This window comes from Sardina pilchardus, chromosome 8 (assembly GCF_963854185.1).
Source record: "Sardina pilchardus chromosome 8, fSarPil1.1, whole genome shotgun sequence".
In the NCBI taxonomy this organism is placed as follows: Eukaryota; Metazoa; Chordata; class Actinopteri; order Clupeiformes; family Clupeidae; genus Sardina; species Sardina pilchardus.
The window spans coordinates 31,819,076-31,831,224 of NC_085001.1; positions in this window are offsets into that span (position 1 = coordinate 31,819,076).

Sequence of the window (12,149 nt, forward strand, 5' to 3'; positions counted from 1 at the left end):
CCCTTTTCACGATGATGTCAGACGAAGCGTTGCTGGGTAGCCTATCCTCCGGCATGTCCAGCCGCCAAATACTACAGAAGAAGAAGAAGAAGTATTCATGGGTTTCATCAGGTCCCTTTCCACAGGTGTATACAATCAAGCACCTTGATTATCAATGCAGACTGCATGGTGCTTGATTAATACACCTGTGGAAAGGGACCTCAAGTTACCTGTAACTGGTGAGTGACCAGGATGACCGATTTGCCCTTCAGGGCCTTTTTAACACACTCCTTGAAGATGTGTTTGCCAACATGAGAGTCCAATGCTGACAATGGGTCATCCAGCAGGTAGATGTCCCGGTTTGAGTAGACCGCTCGGGCCAGACTGATCCGCTGCTTCTGACCGCCCGACAGGTTCAGTCCACGCTCACCAATCTGAGCAGAGATACATAAACACACACACACAGAGTGACAAAATATTTTGACCTCAAGGGAGTCTTAAAGGAGCCACACCACTTTTATGACAACGGCACATGAATGTGGTTCTTGATTACCTTCAATTTTGTTGCTGTGGAGGACAGACCAAAATATTCTGTCCAACATTGGTGGTAAGTTTAGAGAAAAAATCTGCGCATTTAAATCGTATCGCAATAATGCCGATAACGGTGATCATTTTGATTTCTATTATATAGGCTATATATACTATAAGAGCTTATACCAACATGGCTGAGGTGAATCATTACCTGCCTTCATTTTCTGAACTACATGCGCACCCTAGTGATGATGTCAAGCATTGCGCTACTATTACACAGAGTTAGGGCCTACAGCAAAAGGAAGTAGGCTGCTAGTCAGACACACATAACAGATCAGATGACAGAGTGCCTCCTTGGAGGTTTAAATATAATCAAGACCAACATGGATTTTTCTTTTTTTTTCTTTTTTAGGACCCATAGATAGCCCATTGATGCCAAAATGTAACGACACAACTGCACAAGAGCCAAGTGACTACCTTAGTGTTAACTCAACAGCCAAATGTTAACCAATTAAGGATAATACTGTACAGGACATGACATGCTGACTGTTTTGATCATAGAGTGGTATGGAGAGATTCAGGCTTTTTTTTTTTTTTTATCATTCTTGAGTAAACTGGGCTCGGTCTGATTCACCCCTACCCTTGCCCAAGTGTAGTCTATGACAAAAGGGTAGATTACAGTGACAGAGCTTAGTTTGTTCCTTACAGGCACCATCCAACACATCCAACATAAAGCAGTTGAGATGAAATGATATTTCAGAATCATGTATGTTGTAAAAATGAATTTCCAAGCCTGCATTATGGAAATATTAAGGAAAACTAGAAGTGCACGTATATGAAACTGGAGAAATTTGAGGTAGGCTTCTGGTACAAAACTAGTATTGACAGATATGCATACATTTATATCTATCAAGTCATCATTACTCTGATAACAAGTAAGTGCTGGTGCTACATTGACCTGTCTGGTTTGTTGTGGACTATGTTGGGGAGTATACGGTGTATAGTGACCCCATTTTGTAATTTTACTAAATTGATGTCTTTAGCTCCCTGAACGCTAAATAAGCGCTGTAAATCAAAACTAGCCAAACACACGCTGCACGTAATGCCTTTTTATTGAGCAAGTTAGGTCTTTCATTTATGTGTTCCTGTTATCAGCACCTGATAATTGGCTGGCACAGGGATTTCTGTTTAGTGACTAAATAAGCACTAAAGCACATGGTGATTTTACATGGTGGTGAACACTCTTGCTGTGTGTGTGTGTGTGTGTGTGTGTGTGTGTGTGTCCACTGGTTTAAGAGACATACTGTAAGAGTTGATTTTGACAAATAACACCTCAACTTGCCTGAGTTCAAAGAAAGAACCTTGTTGGTTGATAGCGTAGCATGTACACAGCTCAGAATTAGAGGCCCGTACACCATGAGGAGCAATAATCTGGCCTGAGTGGATCTGTGCATAAGGACATGCAACCAATTCAGTCAGTTGTTACAAGAGATAGGCTACGGGGACACTAATTTGAATCTGCAATGTGCACTATGTAAACAGTGGTGGCCTCAGAAAAGTTGAACAGGGTTGGCCAGCATTGCAGCCTTTACATACAGTATTTTTGGTGTGGCACCTCCTAGTATACTGAACAGTCAGTGTCCAATGTCAGTGTATAAAACAAGAAAAAAAGTCACACACACATCGGATATATGCAGTTCATACACACACACACACACACACACACACACCCCACATGTGAGTGTATTGCTGGATTACAAAATATTGCCACTTGCAGCTTTATTTCTGATCGATTGCCCACTGAAGTACAGTAAGTAGTGCAGTACAATTTTGAGCAAATGCCTTGAAATTGGTTTATGCAAGCTCACCATGTGGATTTATTGGTATACAGTAGCAGCCGGAGGACACATAATAAAACAGAAATACACAGTAGAGCGAAAGACCTCAATAAAATGTGTGCTTTTTAATTATAACCTCCCAGGTTTAAGGTTTTTTTTTCAGAATTCTTCAAAATAGCCCTGATGTGGTGTAATGTAACACCTAACTCTGTCATTTGTTTAAAGAGTCAAATATAGTCATAAGTGATACTCCAACTTTATAAATGTTATCAGTACATGGTGGCACTACTCTTTGAATTTCAGGACAGATCATCAAACAATTACTGCAGGCTGAAGCTCATGTAGCCTAATAATATATACGTGGTAACAACAGAACTGTGTGTGTGTTTATGTGTGTGTGTGTGTGTGTGTGTGTGTGTGTGTGTGTGTGTGTGTGTGTGTGTACTGTCTTTATTCTCTTTTGTATGGGGCTTCCCCCTTCAACGCAATGTACAACTGAGTTGCAAGTCACACAAACTAGGGCTCGACTGGACCAACACGGAACAAAGATCATTGTGGGTGTGACTGGCAGGTCTACACAAAAATGTTTGGTGAATGATATGATTGACTACACAGGAAAGTTGGACTGTGATCAATGTAGTAATACGGTAATGGTTCCGTGTTTTTTCTTGTCTTTTCAACCAGCCATCATGAAAATATGGATACTCCTCATCGATCTTTTTTTGCTGCATGGGGACATATATGTTGGTAAGAACATGTCTTTTGTGGAATGAAATTATGTATTGTCTGTGTGTTCTCTTATGTTATGTATATCCATGTGATGTATGTCATGTCATGTCATCTGAGTATTTCAATATTGTAATTGTCACATTTGATCATACACCCTGGGAAGAACATCTGCTGCTTTGCAAAAGGTAATAGGGATCTAAATAAAATCAAACAAAACAAACATCCATTAATATATCAGCATCCATTAAACAACCTATCAACATCCATTAAACAAACTGTCTATGAGTACCTACATTAAACTTAATCTACTGCATCTCTGTCTCAGGCTTTAAGCATAATCTGGCTCTCAGACAGATCCTTTCAACTCTCTCTGTCCACAACTGTTTCAAAATTAAAAAATCACTACAATAATTCATTATTAAATAATCTTAGTATTTAAGCTACTCAACTATCAACTAACTGTCAGTTGTCACTTGTCATCAACTATGACACCCGCCAATTGTTTCCTCTGCCCTAAATAAACGTTTGTTTTCACATTTTATGTTAATATATTTTTTGCATTTTCATGCACTGGTAGTTTCCCCGAAATTAACATTTTCTAGTTACTATCATTATCATTACACAAAAAATACCTTTGGTATGTTCAACACTGGATGCATTTTCTTCCTCAGGCTCTCACTCACTGTGGGTTTTCTCAACATTTATCATCGGAGACACGCCTTTCCCAGAGTTCAGTGCAGTGGTGAAGCTGGATGACATCCATCTGTTTTATTATGACTCAGATGTACAGAAATTAATGTACAAACAACATGAATCAGAAGATGAACATGACGACCAGGAAGATGTCGGCGCCATATTTAGAGACCAGCATAAAAACATGAAAGAAAGAGCATTCTTCTTCCAACAACGATACAGCAACACACTAATTGTGACTACCTTTAAAGTGTCATTTTCCTCTGTGCTTTTATTATATCAATTTGCTTAATTTCTAGATTTGGAACATAAATACAGCAGCACCACTAATCAACTCAAGTAACTCTGCTCAGACATAATAGGGTTGAAATAGGTTAAAGCATGGCATGACACCAGATGGCTATATACAAAACATAAGGAGGTTAACAATGGAATTACAGAAACTAGTTTTTGAGATGTAGTTCCGTTCATGTGAACTCATGCTGTCGATTAAGGCAGTTAAAATTCCCATGTGTCTCCAACTGGTAATGGACATTTCTTACTATTCGCAGTGCTCATTTGAAGAGAATGGTAATACTTATTAAACTATATTCTTTATCTCCCCCAAAGGAATACATGTCCAACAGAAATGGTCTGTTTGTGATCTACTTGATAACATTCCGGGTGTACTTCAGTCCCGGTATGCTTTCGATGGAGTGGATACTGGAGGGCTGAACTTCAGTATGCAGCGCAACACTATGCAGTATGACGGTGTATGGGCATCAGGATGGAATGATACAGAAAGAAATATTGTTAAGTTGCTGTGTGCAAAATACTACAGTCCGATCTGCTTTAAAATCCTAAAGAACAGCCTTCACATGAAGAAGTACATGTGAACATAAGTACCAAAGTGCACCAACCCATCAACCGCATTTAAAAAAAAAAATGTAACAGATGGGATTTGGATTTTCTGTTGTCTTTTTCACTTTTTGTTGACCTTGACAAAACAACAGAATCCAGCTGCATTTGTGGGCTACTACTTGTATGTTAGATTAGCCTGACGAGCCAGACCCACATCAAGATGTAGGGTCTGGACACTCACCGTAGACAGGGCTCAATCGGAGGGGTGGGATAAACAGTTGTCTTTCAAATTCCCTCCCCGCAATAGGATAACGCTAAACGAATCATCTTCTTGTTTTCAAGTAGCAGGATGCATAACCTTCCCTCTCCACGCAATAGGATAACGCTAAACGAATCATCTTCTTGTTTTCAAATAACAGGATGCGTTACCGTCGCAACTTCTGGTCGCATGTCAGTCACCATTATGTTAAGCCCACCCACTGACTCTATACACGCTGTGATTGGCCCGCTTTTATTTTCCATTTCTCAGCTCCTTAGCTCTACGGAGCATTGCTAGACTGCCCCGCCAGCCAAATTACATTTGCTGCCGCTAAGGGCGTCTAGATTTCTAGGCTAATGTTAGGTATGAGTGTCCTCTTCTCAAACATCAAAGCGACTTACTACATTTTATCCTGCAGTGACACCTGGAGTCTGGTTTCTCCAGAAGACACTTAGGGGGTATTCACACCTGCCTTGTTTAGTTCGATTAAAACGAACTCAAGTTCGTTTCTTGCTTGGTTCGGACCTTTTTGACTGGTGTGAATACAATCACTCGAACTCTAGTGCGGACCAAACAAGCGGACCGAGACCCAGCTGAGGAGGTGGTCTCGGAGCGGTTCCTATCGAACCCTGGTGCGGTTCGTTTATGGTGTGAAAGCAGACCGACCTCGATCCGACCCAGTTACAGAAATCTACCTTTTTTGGATTTGACGAGCTCCCGTAGTTTTTGCGCATTATGGGAAATGTAGGATAGCTCCGTGACGCACAACAGCTGTAAGCAGCAGTGGGCTAACGCTTTTTTGCCAACAATAATTTGATTTTGCATCTCCTACCCGTTCCGTCTTCCGTAGGCCTGCTGTTAGCATGTTGGACACACATGAGAGCTCTTCTCAGCTGTTTTGTTGCACGTCTTCGTCGTTGCAAAATTACGAGCATGATATAGTTAAACTTGCATCAAACGGTCTTGACGCTCAAGCACTTCTGCAAAGCTGTAACTGTATAAACTATATTGCTAGGATAATAACGAGTACAGTACGCAAACACAGTGTTTACGTGGGCCAACTTTGACTTTGGCTTCCTATTCTTCACCCCACCTACACGTTTACCAGCCAATGGTTGAACGACCTAAGCACATGTGCTTTTGTTTATAAATTCTGGTCCGGTTGCAATTAATCACGGTGTGAAAGCGAACCGCACTAAAAAAGAAAAAAAAGAAAAAAAAATTGGTCCGGACCAAATAAGTGAACTAACGGACCTTCCTGGTGTGAATACGCCCTTACACTCACCTGCTGGTGTTCTGTTGACTTGTATGGCCACTGGTTTCTATCCCCATCACATCATCCTGACCTTGCTCAGAAATGGCAAGCCTGTGTCTGACCACCAGATCACCGGGGGGGAGCTGCTACCTAATCTTCATGGAACCTACCAGATGAGGAAGAGCCTGGTGGTCAGACCAGAGGCACTACGTGAGAACAGGTTGACAATATGCATATATTAAACACTGCTGAGCTATTTTTGATGCAACAAAAATATTGGCATGGTTTGAGACTCTATCCATGAAGAGCTTACCACCATGCCTGGCGTGAGTAATTTCCTGCTTTTATTTTCTGAATTACATGCGCACCCTAGTGCTGATTTCGGGCATTGCGCTTCATGGCCATCCCTAACTCAAAGTGCAGTCCACTGAAAATTGGACTTTGGAAACAAATTGACAAGCGTGATTTATTTTTTGCAGAGAGAATGTTCAGGACTGAGCGGCAGTCATATTTACTGCTTTGCGATAAATCTAGTTATCATTATTCTTTTTTTTAACCACTTAATCCTCGGGTAGAATTTTGGGGTTTTTAAGGGTTTTTTGCACTCCGTCTACATTAAAAGGCACTGTTCCTTCATAGTTTGTCCTATTATCACATACTTGGACTCTTTGGAAAGCTGAAACCCTGTAGAATATGATCCAGTACTCAGAATAGCACTAAAATGTAAAACCAAAATAATACAGAGGCTACAATATTATTTTTTCTACCAGCCGGTTTCAAAATCTGTAAATACATTTCAGTCAAGTCCTCTGAATATCTTATTATCCCCTGGAAACCCAACTGACACTAGTATCAGGTCTTGGGAAGCTGTGTGTAAAATAACATCAAGAAAACATAAACTATACATTTTCTGCAATGTTTTATGTAATGGAATGTCCAGGCGTTTTTGCAAGAAAAAGATCAACAGCATAAACAATAACTAAAAAACTGAAGACAAAATAAATAACTTTTTATATGATCCCCTCCCTCCCCCTCCACACCAACAAACCTCCACACACACACACACACACACACACACACACACACACACACACACACACACACACACACACACACACTTGCACTTATACCTATTCTGAAAACACAAAAAAAACCTTTTCATTTGCACTAACATATAAATAACTATTTGCATGATCCCCTACCTCCCTCCACAACAACACCCAACCCAACCACACCCCAATATCTAACCACACACACACACACACACACACACACACACACACACACACACACACACACACACACACACACACACACACACACACACACACACACACACACACACACACTCTCAACAAAGCAGCTGTGGAGAAGCAGGTGACCGAGCTACCTATTGGGTGACACGCCCACCTTCTTGCACGTGATGTTGATATTTCACGTCTTGTTGACATACCGTCATGCCTTACATCGTGATACCAATTGGGTGAATCCCGTCCCGTGAATCTAGCGACAATAGTTGAATAATGTCCCTAAAATAGCGTTTTCTACAGAGAAAAACTTTAGCGTTTTTAGTTTAGCTTTAGCTTTAGCTTTGTTCAAGGTGGTCTGTAGGCCTACCCTACACCTGCACAACGTACCTATTTTGAATAAAATAATGTTGATATTATATTTCTTTGGAGTACACATAACTACAGAAATGGTGTCTGTAATGAACAATAATCTATGTACTTTTGAAATAACGTGCATATACTTACAATCCAGTTCCCCATTAGAAAGTCCACCAAAGACGCATCTCGTTATTCTCTTCTTACACGCATGGATTGTCTTTCACACGAATTCTCCTCATTGCTCGACCTAGGGTATTACCTTACTACTTCAATATTGTTGTTGTTATGTCAAATATGGGCATTTTCAAGGAGGCTTGTGAAGTCAAGCTTGCAACTCCTTCACATTTAGCTTCAAACCGAGGCAAACTCGCGCTGCGGGTAGCTAGCGAAAAATGACTGGTGGAAAGGTAATACGAAACCCACGTGATTCTGTGGGGATTACATAGGGATAGGCCTAGCAGACATGTAAACATCGTCAAACTCTTTCCTTCATTGGGTAATGAAATGTCTAGGTCCCACCTTTGATGATAGCCATAGACCAGAGTAGCCGTCAATCAAAGATCGCTTGGCCAATTCTGACAGGACATGCTCCAACCCCGTGCCTCGGTTGGAGGGCTCATAAATCAGGAAGTATCTATCGTACAAATACCATAGACAGTAAAAGATATGGACAGAGCTATCACGTAGACGGCAGCAGAGACCGAGGAAGCAAATTTCAACGGTTTTTTTAGGTCTTCTTATTTCGTCATAGGTCTCCTGCGCAGGCTCAGGTGTCGTACATGTGACGTAGGCACGTAGTCTGACCTATGGCGACGCTTTACTCTCGCTGGACGCATGCGCCTTTAACACTTTAGCATTGACTTTCGAAAAACGTTAATTACTCAGCCGATAAGACAGTTACGAGATTATTATGTCAATTTCACAATGTAGTATGTACCCCGACAATATGAAATGTTCATATAAAGGCTTAAAACGCTTCAGCTCTAACGTAATTTGATGTCAAAGTGGCGCTTACGCCCCATAGGATTCAATGGAATGGCCAGCTAGCCACGGTCTTCTCGTTAGCATGGCGGCCGCCATACTGTCTACACTCTCAGAACGTTCGCTGCCCCCTTGACAAATACATCTAAGGGCTCTACGTGACCGGAAGACCCTGACAGACTCAATGAATAGCGTGAATCTAGCGACAATAGTTGAATAGTATCCCTAAAATGGCGATTTCTACGGAGAAAAACTTAGCGTTTTGTTTTTTTCCAAGTACATTGCTTCGTATAAGTTGGTGTGTACACCTGCACAACGTATTTTGAATAAAATAATATTGATATTCTATTTCTTTGGACACTTGTGAACATTGTAAGACCCAACATGCAGCATTTTCTCATTTTGAAGGATAAGAGAAGACGTGAAAGTAAGACCTCACCAAGGGAGGGGGGCTAGTGGATTAGCCACTAGGTGGCTAATTTGATCGGTGACAGACAAGATGATTTCGATCATATAAAGGATTGTGCATATTTATTTCATAAATGGTCCACATATTTTGATTCCTGAGATAGAAAGCGTTTAAATGATATATGATATGACTATGTATGATAAACTTATGGTAACGGAAATTGATAAAATATCATAAAAATATGATGAAATATGAATTAGTGTTATGGAATGTTACGTAAGTGCTCCCACCGGCGGGATGCGATCACTAACTGGTTATTGACCAAAAAACATTTCCTAAACAGCTAGTTCTAGCTATTAGTTCTACAATCATTATGATGCAGTTATGTGTCATAATCCAACAATGCATAAAGTTCTATGGGTGTCATGGTGATCATGGTAACATTTAAAAGGGGATGCCAAGAGCTGCAGAGCTTCATTCTAAAGCAATCAGTCAAAAAGTACAGGTGATTACAGGTGAGTGTAATGTAACACTGTTTTGTTGTGTCAGTATCTTTGAACATATTCAAATAGCTTACATCAGATTATGTTCTTATTACATATGAAAAGATTTAATGATAAACAAAATTCTTAAAGAATGAGACTTTTCTCTCATTATTCTCTTTTTTATTCTCTTCGTTTTTATTCTTTTCTTTTTTTATACATTAATAAGCTGATACTGAATGCTTATGTACAAGCACGATACTCATATTTCAGTTGTTAATTGCATGCACTCTTAAAAGGAATTATGAGTAGTGCAATTCTTGTGCTCAACTTTAAAGAATAAATGAAAAGTAGTCATTAAAAAGGTATAATGTATGTGGGTATGGGGGAGTTTGGTGTGTGTGTGTGTGTGTGTGTGTGTGTGTGTGTGTGTGTGTGAGTTTGTGTTTCTTTGTGTGTGCTGGGGGGTGATGAAATGATGTGTGTGGAGTATTGGTGTGTCTGTGGGGGGGGGGGGTATATTGTGTGTTTAGGTGATGGTTATGATTATATTTGAAATTGTTCGGCATGTTTGTTGATTTATAATGTATGGGTTCACTCATTAACACAGTGTTTTTAAATCTACAGTATCTATCGGGAGACAGGGGAGACGGTGAAAACAATGGAGGAGGAAGACATTGAAACACGTTGAAAGAAAAAGGAAAGCGGAATGAAAGACGGATAAGGGAGATGGAAGGAGAAGGAGAAAAAGAATTCCAGAAAGTTGAGGCAGAAAACATGGTAGAATATACAGAGAAGGTAAAGACAATAGAGATGGAGGTGAAGGAAGAGGAAGAAGGGATGAGAATGCTGGAAGAGAGAGTGAAAGAGCAGCAGAAGATGAGGAGAGAAATGCAGAAAAAAACAAAGGAAGAAAAATTATTGAAGGAGATGGTAGAAGAAGCAATAGAACGGAAGAGAAAGCTGAGAGAGATGGAGAATAGAGCAAAGGAGATAGGAAGAGGACCGAAGAAGGTGGTAGAGAAAATGAGAGAACAGGAGCGAATGCACAGAGAAATGGGGGACACAGAAAGCCACACGTACACGGACTCGGATGATTCTTGGATGGAGGAGGATGAGGATAAGGAAGCATTCAAGAGACAAGAAGAAATAACAAAGCTTAAAGAGAAGATATCTCTGGAGGGCCAAAGGATAGCACAAATACAGAGAGAGGCAAAGGTGAGAGACGAGGAGAGAAAGAAGAGAGAAATTGAACAAAGAGCAAGAGAGGAGGAGAGAAAGAAGAGAGAGACTGAACGAAAAGAACAATTAAGAAATGCGGAAAGGGAAAAGAGAAGATGGGAAGAAGAGGAGCGGCTGAGAAATGAGAGCTGCTGGCGGATAGGAAGGGAAATGTTTGAGGATTTCTATACTTTTTGCGTAGAAACATATTTACTGCGAAGGACGATGAAGAGAGAAGAAAAAATGAGAAAGAAAGCGGAGAAGGAGGAAATATTGAGAGAAAAGGCAAGAGAGAAGAGATACCGTTGAGAGAGGCAGAATAAAAGCAACAGAGCAAGAGAGCAATGGAGGAAGAAAGAAAAGTGACAGACATGGAAGAGTGTTACTAAGAAAATAAAAATAAAATAAAAGTGTTAAAATGAAAACGTACAAAGGCCTGATTTAGTCCGTTTGTCAAAAACTGCATTTACAAATATTAAAGAAAAATGAATGCATGATTAAGATTATTTAAAAATAAAATACAGTACAGAGTACAAATAGTTAGATACAAATATAAAGTATCAATCAGTTTGAGGGTAAACTTTAACATTGCACCTCTTCCTTGGATTTTGTGTCTCCCAACTTGTTTGGTGTAATAATGCAAATTTAAATACGCCAATAAAGCCTTTAGACTTGAGATTTTTGACAGCCTCATCAGATGATCAGCTGCTTTGTTTTGGCACCATGGTCCAGAAATCTTGCAAGGAGATGTGTGACAGAGAGAAGGACCACACAAAGTTCATTGTGTGAAAAAAAAAATCACTTACCTGTTTGGTTATGTGTGCATACACACACACAGACGTAAATTTATTCTGCCACTGTAGTACAACCGCTAGCATAAGGTGTACCTCAGAGGTCAAAGGTTAAACACTAAGGCAGGGATCACATTTACCAGTGACAAGGGGGAAGCCCATTGTTTGCTATGGTTAGGCAGCAGAATAGTTGGAGCGGCATCGTAACACTAGCATTGAAATAGCATTGAACTTGGTTCAACTTTAAAAGCGTAAAATGAGCGATCAATTGTCAATATTGTCAACTTGGGGATCAATAAAGTATCTATCTATCTATCTATCTATCTATCAATAGGCTATAGAATTTAGACTGTTTTGTAACTTATATGGTCAGAGTGTTGCGTTCCGGGGCACATGGGCATGTAGCCCCACTAGACTTTTACAGAGAGAATTAGTTTGAAATGTTTATGGTACAGTGGTATGTTGTTGGTCTCAAAGGCCCGCATCAACCAACCAACTAACTCATAACCACTCATTTGTGAATTGCCCCCCCTT